Source organism: Narcine bancroftii, chromosome 1, assembly GCF_036971445.1.
Source record: "Narcine bancroftii isolate sNarBan1 chromosome 1, sNarBan1.hap1, whole genome shotgun sequence".
In the NCBI taxonomy this organism is placed as follows: domain Eukaryota; kingdom Metazoa; phylum Chordata; class Chondrichthyes; order Torpediniformes; family Narcinidae; genus Narcine; species Narcine bancroftii.
Genome location: NC_091469.1, coordinates 328,404,931 through 328,418,857, shown reverse-complemented (window position 1 = coordinate 328,418,857; position 13,927 = coordinate 328,404,931). Strand labels below are relative to the sequence as shown.

The following is a 13,927-nucleotide window of genomic DNA, read 5'->3' as shown; positions in this document are numbered from 1 at the left end:
AACGAGATAGACAACAGACTCGCCAAGGCAAATAGCACCTTTGGAAGACTACACAAAAGAGTCTGGAAAAACATCCAACTGAAAAACCTCACAAAGATTAGCGTATACAGAGCCGTTGTCATACCCACACTCCTGTTCGGCTCCGAATCATGGGTCCTCTACCGGCATCACCTACGGCTCCTAGAACGCTTCCACCAGCGTTGTCTCCGCTCCATCCTCAACATTCATTGGAGCGACTTCATCTCCAAAATCGAAGTACTCGAGATGGCAGAGGCCGACAGCATCGAATCCACGCTGCTGAAGATCAAACTGCGCTGGGTAGGTCGCGTCTCCAGAATGGAGGACCATCACCTTCCCAAGATCGTGTTATATGGTGAGCCCTCCACTGGCCACCGAGACAGAGGTGCACCAAAGAAGAGGTACAAGGACTGCCTAAAGAAATCTCTTGGTGCCTGCCACATTGACCACCGCCAGTTGGCTGATATTGTCTCAAAACGTGCATCTTGGCGCCTCACAGTTTGGCGGGCAGCAACCTCCTTTGAAGACCGCAGAGCACACCTCACTGACAAACGACAAAGGAGGAAAAACCCAACACCCAACCCACCAATTTTCCCTTGCAACTGCTGCAACCGTGTCTGCCTGTCCCGCATCGGACTTGTCAGCCACAAACGAGCCTGCAGCTGACGTGGACATTACCCCTCCATAAATCTTCGTCCGCGAAGCCAAGCCAAAGAAGAAAGCACTTGTACAATCAGATGACAATAAACTTGACTTAATTTGACTTCACTTGAGCACAAGCGCCTCCATCTTGGGCCCAGACCCCACCGTCGCAGGATCATAAATAAAACAACGCCAGCTCAAATAACAAGCCATTTAAAACCTGTATGGAGCTGTTGAAAGTCGTAGGGAGCAGTAGGACTCCGCAAGGGAGCGCTGTGTCTCTGCTCCCCACTCTCCCAGGGTCCGCAGCAGCAGCAGCTCAGCCATTACAGCAACTCCAGCAGTGCCGCCATTTTGTTATCTGCCCTCATTTCTAGAGGCATCGTGCGGAACTACAAGTCTTCAGTTTGTTTGCCAAGCACCTTCCCTGCAGAGCTGTTTAAACAATTTCCATTCATGATCATTAGCCCAGATGTGTCAATGTGAACCCCTACCTGAGCCAGCTACACCTCTTCGTTTTTTTTGTCCTTACACAGAATATAAGATTGACAGCACAATGACCTGTTATCGGGTGGCACACTACCCTGAATGATTACTCAGACAAATAACCGATGGTCAGGCTCTTGATATCTGATATTGAATTTGATACGGATGGGTTACATGTCAGAATCTTCCAAGAAAGAGGCATGCTGCCGTAAAAGTGCCAGATGTAAAGCCAAGCATGTACCCACACAAAACAGAGGCCCTTGAATTGAAAAGAAAGATGCTTTTCATTGCATTTGAGTACTTCTTTGGCTTGGCTTCGCGGACAAATAAGACAAGTCATTTTGGAAACTATCAATATTTGAAATTAATGACACAAGAAACTATACTTCTCGGCTTTTAATTGTGATATCAAGACCATAAGACATAGAAGCAGAAATAGGCTATTCAGCCCATCAAGTGTACCGTGCTATTTAATCATGAGTTGATCCATTTTCCCACTCAGCCCCACTGCCCGACTTTCTCCACATAACCTTTGATCCCCTGGCTTATAAAGAACCTATCAAGCTCTGCCTTAAATGCAGCCAAGAACCTGGCGTCCACAACCACCTGTGGCAACAAAATCTACAGATTTACCACCCTCTAGCTGAAGAAATTCCTCTGCATCTGTTTAAATCTTGTGCCTGGTGGTGAGTGTGAAAGGACGTAGAGAGTCAGTTAACAGTGGTCCAGTGGGAATGGCAAAAAAAAAAAGTGGTTCATCGAACAACCAATTTACTGGTTAGCTAGTGAGAAAAGGGGCAGATAGAGGGAGGGTTGGGGTGGTTTAAGTGCTATATGGGTGTAAACTAAAATAAGCCAATAATGATGCAATTAGTCACTGTGTTGACAGGAATTGTGAAGGGAGGTGAAACTGGTGACTGACAATAAGGGTTGGGAAATTTCATGTGCATAGAATGCGTAAATGTACGGTTTGTATATAAATATAACACATACACAAAGCACCAGCTTACTTAGAGAGTTGAATAAAGCAGCTCTCCATTTCTCTGTGTGTTCTTCTCAACATTGCTGCATGGTCCTGGTTCAGAATAAGGTGAATTAGCATCAAGGATAGATCAAAAACTAAGTTTTGGTGTCATCTAGGATTAGTGGACATATTTTTAGGGTGAATTTGAAAGACTGCAACAACTTCTTTAACAGTGAGCTCCTGCAAAGTTTTCTGCAGGCCAGCAACATACCCTGAATTTTGAGAAACCAGAGCAAATGATCATGAACGTCATGAAATTTGTTCTTTTGCGGCAGCCTTACAAGTATTGCTGTAAATTACATCCACAAAATAACTAAGTTAGTCCAGAAGAAGAGCAAGTGTGGTGGTGTCTGTGGTTCAACTGAAGCTGCTTGTGTAACATTGGTAGCTGTGTGAAGAGGGCATGAACTGGGTGATGGAGGTCCTTGAGGATAGAGGCTGCTTTCTTAAGACAACACCTCTCGTAGATGTCCTTAATAGAGTGAAGACTAAAGCCATGATAAACTCACGAGAAATAGTGAAGTTTGTTTAATGATCCCCCAGCAGAAAATGTGATACCTTGAGAGTGGGACAGGAGAAAATGGCTTTTCAGCTTCAAATGAGTGACACTAGAAACCTTAATCTATATCATCAGGTCTTTCATCTTTTCAATTCAGTGTAGAAATTTGGACAAGCTTTGTAATGCACTGGAGGCAAATTCCCGGATACTCAAATGCCTTTGAAAGGACTCTCTTTCTCTCATACTGTAAGAAGTCCCCGACAACACTAACGACCACTCTTTGCCTTAGGGCAGGCAGAGGAACTGTTGTGTAATATTACATTTTCTGTGTGATTACATGACAATGAAAGAATTTGGAATAATTGAGAGAATAACGGGAACAGCCATAAGTTTTGCTTGCAGTCCAGGATTAGACAGAGGATTTTAAGACCACGTACACAAATGTGTCAATGACTTCATGTTTACCACAATGGAATGGCCACTGAATATTATGTGAAAAGGAGCTTGATAGAGATGGATCAAGATGAAACATGCTGGATCTAGTCCTGCTGCTTAAAATGTGGTGCTTTCTCATATCATGGCTTACCAGAATAACTAATCTTGCATAATGATCCTAAAGTTCATTCAATTCTATTTGAGCGTTTTATGAGACAGTCAGAACAGTCGCGTATTTCTTCATATTCTTGAATGTCAACCAGCGTAGCAGAGACATTAATGAGAATAGTCAACAAAGCACCAAAGGAACCGTCCTGACAAGGGCGCTCAGACTCAGCAATGAAACAGGGGTGAGCAATTAAGTTGCAAGGCCACAGAACAATGCCAAACTTCAGATATTGTACTCCCGAGACACTGCACATAGACTCAGAACATGCTCGAGCATAATTCAGCCACACTTGAGGGAGAGGTGCAGGTGACTCAGAGCCAAGTTATCACTCGTGTGCTGGAGAGAAACTATTCAAACAATATGATAGTGTTTTTGTGTTGACCCAGCAGAACTGACGCAGGAAACCGGTATGTTGGAATGTAAATTGAAGTGTGTGATACAATGGGATACTTTGTGGAAAGAGAAGATAACATCAGAAGGATACCTAAAAATCACTTCATGTCTGCAGGAGATTTAGAAGTGAGCATCTGAGAATTCTATTAGTGCCTTTCAGAAGCTGATTTAGAGGGAACTGTAGAATATATAGATAGATTGAAAGAAGTCAAGAAGTTAGTTCCACACCAAAGTCACCACATTCAGAATTTATTGACCTGAACATGTGTCATAAAATTTATTGCTTTGTGGCATCATTATTGTGCAAAAATTGCTATAAATTATGATTTCAAAAATTAATGAAAAAGAACAGGAAAAGTGATGTAGCTAATAGTCCATTCAGAAATCTGATTGCAGAGGGGAAGAAGCTGTTTCTGTACCATTGGGTGTTTGTCTTCAGGCTCCTGTACCTCCTTCCTGATGGTAACAGTGGGGAGGGTCCTTGAGGATAGAGGCTGCCTTTTTGAGAAACCAACTCTTGTAGATCCCCTTGATGGCCCTGGCTGAGTTTACAACCCTTTGCAGACTGTTCCTCTCCAGTACATTGGCACCTCCATACCTGACAGTGATGCAACCAATCAGAATGCTCTCTGTGGTACTCATCTAGAAATTTGCAAGAATCTTTGATGATATACCAAATCTCCTCAAACTCCTAATGAAATATAGCCACTGGCGAGCTTTCTTCAAGATAGCATTGACATGTAAGCCCCAGGACAGATCTTCAAAGATGTTGACACCCAGCCATTTGATGATCTTCACCCTTTCCACTGATGACCCCTCGATGAGGGCTGGTTTGTGTTCTCCTGAGTGCAAGGTGGTTGCTGGTCTATCTCAGCCCTGTACCTTCATTTCCATCTGTGATTCTGCTAACAACCATAATGTTATCAGCAAATTCATAAATGGCATTTGAATTGCGCCCAGCCACACTGTCATGGGTGTAGGGAGAGTAAGGCAGTGGGCCAAGCACCCATCCTAGAGGTGCACCTGTGCTGATCATCAGTGAGGAAGAGACGCTGTTTCCAATTCGTACTGACTGTGGTCTTCCGATGAGGGGGGGGGCAGTAACAAGGAATCGCACCCACTATGTACATACAATATTTACAGGTTGAGACAATTTGGCGGCCGCCAGGGTCTCTGTGACCATCATAGGACTGGCTCCTGGTCACTGGTCAGAGGGTAAGTGGGAGGCTGGCAGCAGGGGCGTGTGTGGCTGGTGTGGTGCCGCATGGAGGGTGGCCAGGGTTGACGTATGCAGGTTGTATTGGGTGGATGAGGGGGGGGGGGGGCGAGTTCATCTCCTAAGGCTGAAGCGGGCCCCTGGTGGTCAAGGAGGCCCTGCGTGCCCCATAGCTGCATGGGGATGGTGATGTATGCCCAGTCAGCATCATCCTGGGTTGGAGGGTGGCATGTGTGGTGGGTGCTCCTGCTGGTGCCAGGACCGTGGTTGAGATGGTGTCCTCCCTGCCACTGCTGAACCTAACATAATTATGGATTGTATGAAGGAAGAAAACCTGGTCAACCAGGGCTTCGGCCTTGTGTGTCCTTACATGCTTATGCAGAAGCACCGGTCCTGGGGACGTGAACCATGCTGGGAGTGACATTCCAGTCACCGTCCGCCCAGGGAATGAGAACAGACATTTGTGTGGGGTTTCGTTGGTAGCTGTGCACAGCAGTAACCGATTGGCATGGAGCGCCTCGGGCAGGGCGTCCTGCCAGAACTCATCGGCACACCCTTTTGACCTAAGAGCCAGGAGGACTCCCTTCCAGACCACCCCATTCTCGCATTCCACTTGCCCATTGCCTCTTGGGTTATAGCTTGTCATGTGACTGGTCACGATACCCCTCCCCATCAGGTACTGGTGCAGCTTGTCACTCATGAAACTAGACCCCCGGTCACTGTGGATGAAGGCGGGGTAGCCAAATGGTGAAAATCTTCCCCAAAGCCCTGATGACGGTGACCGTGGAGGTGTCCAGACAAGGAATGGCAAAAAGGAAGCATGAGTACTTGTCCACTACCGTGAGGAAGTAGACATTTTGGTTTGTGGAAGGCAGGGGCCCCTTTGAAGTCCACGTCGAGATGCTCGAATGGCCGAGTAGCCTTTACAACGTAGTCCTGGGTGTGGGGGGGGGGGCAGAAGAAGCGGGGTTTACACTCCGCACAGACCCGACAGGCCTCGGTCATGTCCCTGACGTCCCTGATGGTGTACGGCCGATTTCGGGACTTAACGAAATGGTACAACTGGGTGACACCCAGATGGCAGAGGGACTCATGCAATGCCTGCAACCTATCTTCATGCATAGACGCGCAGGTACAAGAGAGGGCATCAGAGGAGTTGTTAAACTTCCCAGGGCGGTACTGAATGTCGTAGCTATAGGTTGCCAGTTCGACTGTCCAGCGCAGGATCTTGTCGTTATTTATCTTGCTCTTGTGGGTAGTGTTAAACATGAACACCATGGCCTACTCTGGTCTGTGAGGAGAGTGAATCTCCTGCTGGCCAGGTAGTGGCGCCAGTGGTGGACCGATCCACAGTCACCTGGGCTTCCTTTTCAATGGCGGAGTGCCTTAGCTCAGAGCTGTGGAGGGTCCTGGAGAAGGTGGTGATGGGACGCCCCCCCCCCTTGGTTGAGGGTAGCAGTGAGGGCCACCTCTGAGGCATCGCTCTCCACCTGGAAGGGGGGAGTCCTCATCCACAGCCTGCATCGTGGCATCCACGATGTCTTGCCTGATGCAGGTGAAGGCTGCCTGCGCCTCAGGTTGGAGGGGAAAAGATGTGATTGGTCCAGTGGGCGGACCTTGTCCGAAAAGTGAGGGACCCACTGCGAGTAATAAGAGAACAGGCCCAGGAACCAGCAGAGGGCCTTAGTGTGTGTGTGTGTGTGGGGGGGGGGGGGGGGGGGGGAAAGAGAGGGGTAATTCCATTAATGAGTGCATCCTTTCCTGATCTGGCGTAACAACTCCATGGGCCACGATGTACACCAGGATGGCGAGGCGGGTGGTGCTGAACACACACTTCTTGTTGTATGTGAGGTTCAGCTCCGTGGCCGTCTGGAGGAATTTTTCCAGGTTAGCATCATGGTCCTGCTGGTCACGGCACAGATAGAGACGTTATCCAGATATGGGAATGTTGCCTTCAGCTTGTGCCAGTCTACCATGCGATCCATCTCCTGCTGGAAGACAGAGACCCTGTCCGTGACCCCAAAAGGAACCCGGCGGAACTGGTGCAGGTGCCCATCTGCCTCAAAGGTGGTGTAGGGCTTGTCCTTCGGGTGGATAGGGATTTGGTAATATGCCAACTTCATGTTAATCATGGAGAAAATCCGGTAGCGGGTAATCTCATTGACCATATCGGCGATCCTCGGCAGGGGGTAGGCATCCAGCTGAGTGTACCGATTAATGGTCTGGCTGTAATCCACGACCATCCTCGGCTTACTTCCCCCTTTGACCAGCAGGACTTGAGCTCTCCGAGGGCTGTTACTGGGCTCTATAACACCTTCCGCCAGGAGTAGCTGCACCTCCGCCTTGATGAAGTCCCTGGCTGCATCACAATAGTGCCTACTTCTGGTGGCGATCAGCTTACAGTCTAGTGCAAGATGTGGAAAGAGCGCCGGTGGGGTTATGCGCAGTGTGGAGAGGCCACAGGTTGGCCAAGGCTGGTAAGTTGGCATGCTGTACAATGTGAGTGGAGGTTGGGACCCACCGAAGGCAAGGGTGACACTCTGCAGATGGCACTGGAAATCCAGGCCCAGGAGGAGTGGTGCAGAGTTTGGGCATGACGAGGAGCCTGAATCCTACGTAAGTCTCCCCTCCCACCATCATAATCGACTGAGCAGAGCCCTAGGGTACCAACGGTCTTATCCTTGGTGGCAAGGGTGATCGAGCAGGTGGTGGGGTGGACCTTTAACCTTAGTGAGTGGGCCACACTCGGGTGAATGAAGCTCTCAGTGCAGCCAATGTCCAACAGGCACTTTGTTACCTGCCCATTGACTCGCACATCCATCATCGAGCGCCTGAGATCGTGGGGAATGTCCCTGGTCAGTGTGGTGGCAGCCAGGAACATCTCGGAGTCGTCGCTATCAGGAGGGATGGGGAGCATCGATAGGCCAGCGTGGTTATCGCCCGTGTTAACCACGCCGTTCTCAACATCGTCAGGGGCCCTCTGTGTCGGGCGCTGCCTGGCCCAACATGGCGGTGGCACATGGGGAGCCGCTTCATGGCTGGCCTCCTTCCCCAGCCGTGTCCGCTGCACCGGGGGAAGTGACATCATCACGGTCAGTGGCAGTGATGTCATTCCGTCAGCGGAAGTGAGGTCACGGCGTGAGCTGTAGTTCTCAGCGAGGGCTAGTGCAGATCCTCGGGCACACGCTGCGATGGTTGCTGGTGGGGCTGAAGTTGGGGAAGGCAGAAGTCGTTGCGGGGACAATGGCACTGCCCGGCATGAGCACGTGGGGGGGTCCGCGGGGGAGATCATAGAGGGCCGCTGAGCTGCCAGGTTTAGAGAGGCACACTTTTGCAAAGTGGCCTTTCTTGCCGCAGCGACATTCTCCTCCCCAGCTCGGCCTAGGGCTGCAGCTGTAGTGTGAGAGGGCCATGAGGGAGCCTGGGGGAACCTGAAGTCAAAGGCTTCGATGTGCAGGGCTGCTGCTTCCAGGGTTTGGACCAATTCCACAGTCCTGGTTAGGGCATAGATGTTGTCTTCCAGCATGGCCCTCGAGCGTAGCCCTCGGATGAAGGCGTCCCGGATCAGCCTCTTGACCTCCTCTACACCTATCCCGGGTTCAGCCAGACACGGTCAGGCCAACTCTCGCGAGTGTCCCAGGAAAGACTCAGCCATCTCCGCGGTTTGCTAGGCTCAGGTATTGAGGAGGTACCTTGCACAGACCACATTCATGGGAGGCTTGTACAAATTCTCGAGAGTGTCCACTGCACTCTTGTACGTGGAGCAGCCTTTTGTTACCTGGAAGGCGCGGGAACCCAGCTTTGACTGGAGTAGGACCAACCTCTTCCGATCGAAGTCCAGGATGTCGCCCTCATGTGCCTCGACCGTGTGCTGCCAGATCTCGAAGCGTGTCTGGGCTTCCAGGTGGCGTGGGTCGACCTCGAGGCTCCCCGCACTCAGGAGCTTTTCCATGGCAGCCGTCAGAAAATTTTGTGGATTAAGTTGTGGTGCGCTGTTAGACAGAATCAGACACACACAAGGTAAAGACTGAACAACAGGCTTTAATTCACAAAAACCTCCACAGAGCCAGGCTGGCTGTAGCTGCAGCAACTCAGTGTGAGGCCGGTGCAGGCTTATATCCTGGAGGGTGATTGACACCCGATTGGGTGGGGCTTAATCCATTCAGGCCAACTGATTGACAGCCGGCCAGGTGTTGTCCTGTCTCCTTACGATTCTGCAGGTACAGAGATTGCCCCCTGCAGTAGGCTGATATCTTGCTTTTTAAATACTTAGTTGGAATTTGAGATTGCGTTGAGTGTAATTTTAAAAATGAATGGAGGGCCTGCAATACATTCACAAAACAAGCGGCTGGAGGAAGTCAGTTTAAGGGAGGGAAATAAACAGTCAAAGAGTGAAACATAAAACCCTGCAGATGCTGAAATGGCAGTAAAACCACACTCTCCTCCCTTCTCACCAATTGTCCCCTTTGTACTTACCCCAGCGACTGCAGGAGATGCTCCATTGCACCCACAACTCCTCCCTCACGACGATTTGGGGCCCCAAACAGCCCTTCCAAGTGAGGCAACATTTCATTTGTGAATCTGCAGGGGTCATCTACTGCATCCGGTGGTCTCCAGGGAGACCACCACGGTGCTCCCACGGGGGTCTCCAGGGAGACCACCACGGTGCTCCCACGGGGGTCTCCAGGGAGACCACCACGGTGCTCCCACGGGGGTCTCCAGGGAGACCACCACGGTGCTCCCACGGGGGTCTCCAGGGAGACCACCACGGTGCTCCCACCGTGGTCTCCAGGGAGACCACCACGGTGCTCCCACCGTGGTCTCCAGGGAGACCACCACGGTGCTCCCACCGTGGTCTCCAGGGAGACCACCACGGTGCTCCCACCGTGGTCTCCAGGGAGACCACCACGGTGCTCCCACCGTGGTCTCCAGGGAGACCACCACGGTGCTCCCACCGTGGTCTCCAGGGAGACCACCACGGTGCTCCCACGGTGGTCTTCCTGACTGGGCACAAACTGGAAGATCGTGTTATTGAGAACCTCACCTCTGGCCACCACAATAGTGTAGATCTCCCAATGGCCACCCTTTTTAATTTCACATCCCAATCCCTTGCTGACATGTCTGTCCACGGTCTTATGCACTGCCAGACTGAGACCACCCACCTATTGGAGGAACCACACCTCATCTTCCATCTGAGCACCCTCCAACTGGATGGCATTAACATCCACTCCTCTAATTTCCATTAAACCCACTCCCCTTCTTCTCACTGTCACCTTTCCCCCAAGCTCTATCCCTCGCTTCCCTTTATTCTCTGCCTCCTTTTACAGTCAAAATCAATTTTCACCTTTCCTCTTATCATATCCAGTCAGTGTCAGAAGAGATCTAATCGTAAGGCAATAGGGTAACTGCAGGGGGTCTCTGGAGGGGTGGGGGGTGATGAGCAGGTGCCGTTCCTGCCATGGACCTCCTCCGTCTGTCACGCCTTCACACTTCTCCCTTCCCTCTGGCATTTCAGACAAATGCACGTGCTCATAGCACATGGAGATGAAACCACGTAATTCATTTTGGCTCTGATGGTGTCATCTGGTGTGGTCCACAACCCCCTCATGATGCTAGTGCTGCAGGTGGGTGGGGGGGGGCAGTGCCCGCGAATCTACTCCCCGCCACCCTCCAATGCCGAGCCTGTATCCTATTAACATCTTTTATTGGTCTAGACTCCTCCTCCCCAGTCCTTATTCAGATGTCTTCCCATTGTTTGCTTATACCTTGTAGAAAGGCTCGAGCATTGAGACATCAATAATGCTATTTTTACCTCCTATGGAGGCTGTGAGACTGCCTGAGTTCCTTCAGCATTTCTGTGTGTTTTTATGAAAATTAACAGTCGACACTTTGGGTCGAAACTGTACTTGAGAACTCATGGGTATCATGAGGTGGGAACATGTCCAATGTGTCCTTGGCTTATTTGCTGGACGTTGATTTATGGCTTAAGGAGTACTGGCTGTAAGTTCAGATCTGACTCACAAAGTGAACCTTCCTTATTTGCTGAGCATCAAATTTTAAGTGATACACCCATAAACTGAATTATAATTGATTATTTCACCCCAGTGAAATTGTCAGTTGAGGTAGCATTTTTGGTGACCATTTTGTGAGGCACATCCCCAAATCCACCAGTCATCAGCGCGAGTCCATGGAGAAACAGTGCACCCATGGGGGCTGACATTGAAATCTGAGTGATACACATGACTTGTGATGAAAAATTACCGGCTCGTGTTACAGCCCTGAATCAGCGACAGGTGATATTGGCAAGCACTCACCAAGCCGCGGAAAATCAATGCTCGGAGGTGTGGTGAAAAGTAGTAGACAGAAACGTAGATGATTGGAAGGGAAAGGAGAGAGATAGAAAGACGTGGAGGTCTAAGTGGTGAATTCCAGAATTTAGGAGTTAAACAATTGAAGGAATGGCTATCAAATGGAGTAACTGTATTCATTAAGGTGTGATGTTTATATTTCAGAAACATCCCTTGTGATGGTGGATGCTGAGACACTTGTTTGAATTATAGCAATCCTCCGGGAGGCCAAGTTCATGGGAGTGCACATTTCAGAAGATCTCTCCTGGAGCCAGTACATCAAGGTAATTGTGAAGAAGGTCCACCAGTGCCTCTGCCTTCTTAGGAATCGGAGAAGATTTGGGCATCTCATCAAATATTGTCATGCTTCTACACGTGCACTGTGAAAGTATACTAATTGATTGCTTCATGGTCCAGATTGGAAGTTCAAATGCCCAGAAACGTAGAAGATTCCAGAAGGTAGCCTTCCATTCACAGAATTCTGGCTCAAGAAAACACCCATATAAATCAAAAACGAGCCCCACCAACCTGGTTACGATCTCTACTCACTGATTCTTTTGGGAAAAGAAATGGTGGCACAGCCACTGGTGTTGATCAGGTGAGAGCAGAGACACAGTGCTCCTCTAAAGGGTCCTACCCCTCAGTACTACTGCCAATGGCTTGGTATAGGCTTTAAAAGGCCTGTTAAAGGAGTGGGCTGCATTTTATCTAATGTCATGTGACATCGTGGTCTGGGCCCAAGATGTTGGTGCCTGTGTATGGGAGTGGCCTCAAGGGCCACAGAGTCCAGGGAGCAGTGAACTGGCAGAGGGTGCCAGTAACAGGGAGAATACTCCCCCACACTCCAAGACAACTAAGGATGGTGACCACAATGGCGAATCAGTGAGAGCGGAAGGATACACACATGCACTTGGGGGAGGGGTGGAACCCTTTCAAGCTGTTGGTGACTTGAGGTCAAAAGGACTCACACCAGGCTGTGGACTGCTGGAGACTAGCTCATGGGAACCATGTATCCAAACCGGGATTCAAGAGTCTGCTGCGGGGATAAAGGTCTCGACAAGGGCCCTGGGTGTTGAAGGCTGTTCCTGATATTGTCAGGAAGGATCAAACAGGGGTCTGGCGAGGCTGTGGGAGTGCTGGAGGCAAATCCACAGACACTCGTGGTCTCTGAGGGGACTTTCTTTTGCCTCTTTTTCACTGAATGTAAGGGATACTAGGCAATGCTAATGCAATTCCCATAAAGACCCCAATGAAGTTGCTTCGGTTCCAGAAGACGACGTGGCCCCAGCTGATCAGATGCCCAGTTTCCTATGTCAGAGGCAATTGTGTGAGACATTGGTCCATGAAACAATTTGCTTCTGCTCTCCCTTTTCGAAAATATTTACAGCGTTCCTTTTCTGTCCCCAAGCCCACATCCCTCATTGTTTTACTTATCGTCCCAATCTGCACATTTTTTTTCCCAAACCAGCCCTTATATGCCAGAGAAGGTGACATTGTATTTTATATCCGTCACAGCTGAGCAAACATTCATTCACCTGAGTTTCCAAACATATATGAAGATTATGGGAATGATAGAACAGCTGTTCCAACTTTGAAACCAATATGATACAATCTGTTTTTATTTGCCACAATTCTCTTTTGTCCATGGCCATCTTTCCAAACTACAGGAGTACTCCTCTATTTCTCAACAATTTATTTTTACCTGTATTCTCAGCATATTCCAGTGGTAAAGCACTAAATTTTGAACGAGGTGGCCATTCTCAAACCTAGGTGGCATAGTTAACATAGTGGCTATCACAATGGTATTGTGGCGCCAGAGAGCCAGGTTCGAATCCGGCTCTGTCAGTATAGAGTTTGTACATCCTTGCAAACATAAATGGAAATTAAACCCAAGACTGCATGGGCTTTCCCCAGGTGCTCCAGTTTCCTCCCACCTTCCAAAACATACTCTGTTGTAATTTAATTTGTGTAATTAGGCAGCATGGGTTTAAATGGAAAATTGTGAGCTGTGTTGGCCTCCTCATGTAAGAAAGGATGTGTTGACATTGGAGAGAGTCCAGAGAAAGTTGATAAGGATGATTCTGGGAAGGAAAGGGTTATAATTATGATGGTTCTCTGCCTGTACTCATTGGAATTTAGCAGAATGAGAGGGGATCTTTGAAACATTCAAAGGTTGAAAGGCATGGATAGAGCAGGTGTAGAATGGTTGCTTCCCATGGTGGGAGAGTGCAGGACAAGAGGGCACAACTTCAGGATTGAAGGGCTTCTGCTGAGAACAGAGATGCAGAGGAATTTCTTTTTCGGCTGAGGGTTGTAAAACTGTGGAATTCATTGCCTCAGTTAGTCGAGGTCATTGGGTGTTTAAGGCAGAGAATGATGGGTTCTTGATTAGCCGGGGAATCAAAGGTTATGGGGAGAAGGGCGGGCAGTGGGGCTGAGGGAGAAAATTAATGGCAGGGTCAGATGGGCTAAATGGCCTATTTCCAGTCTTATGTCTATGGTCTTATTATCCTGGCAAACCTTGTTCTCAGGAATGTGTGCAGATAACCAGGTTCACAGTCTGCCACTGTCAGTTATTTAACCAGAGACTCAGAGACTTGCGTTACCAACAAAAGCCCACTTGCCAACTTCACCCAAGAATTTGTCATAAATCTAAAGATAAGGATAGATTCCACTCAATCAATACTCTTGTCAGCAA

General features: G+C 49.1%; 2 long non-coding RNA genes across 4 annotated transcripts in view; one reads left to right on the top strand and one right to left on the bottom strand.

Annotated features, from left to right (window-relative positions):
• LOC138752067 (uncharacterized) overlaps positions 1–13,927 on the top strand; it is a 109,967-nt gene that overhangs the window by 77,172 nt on the left and 18,868 nt on the right. The window contains exon 2 of the long non-coding RNA XR_011350352.1: positions 11,395–11,513. This is a non-coding gene — a long non-coding RNA (uncharacterized lncRNA). The remainder of the gene's footprint in view (positions 1–11,394; positions 11,514–13,927) is intronic.
• LOC138752078 (uncharacterized) overlaps positions 1–13,927 on the bottom strand; it is a 126,897-nt gene that overhangs the window by 112,030 nt on the left and 940 nt on the right. The window lies entirely within an intron of this gene.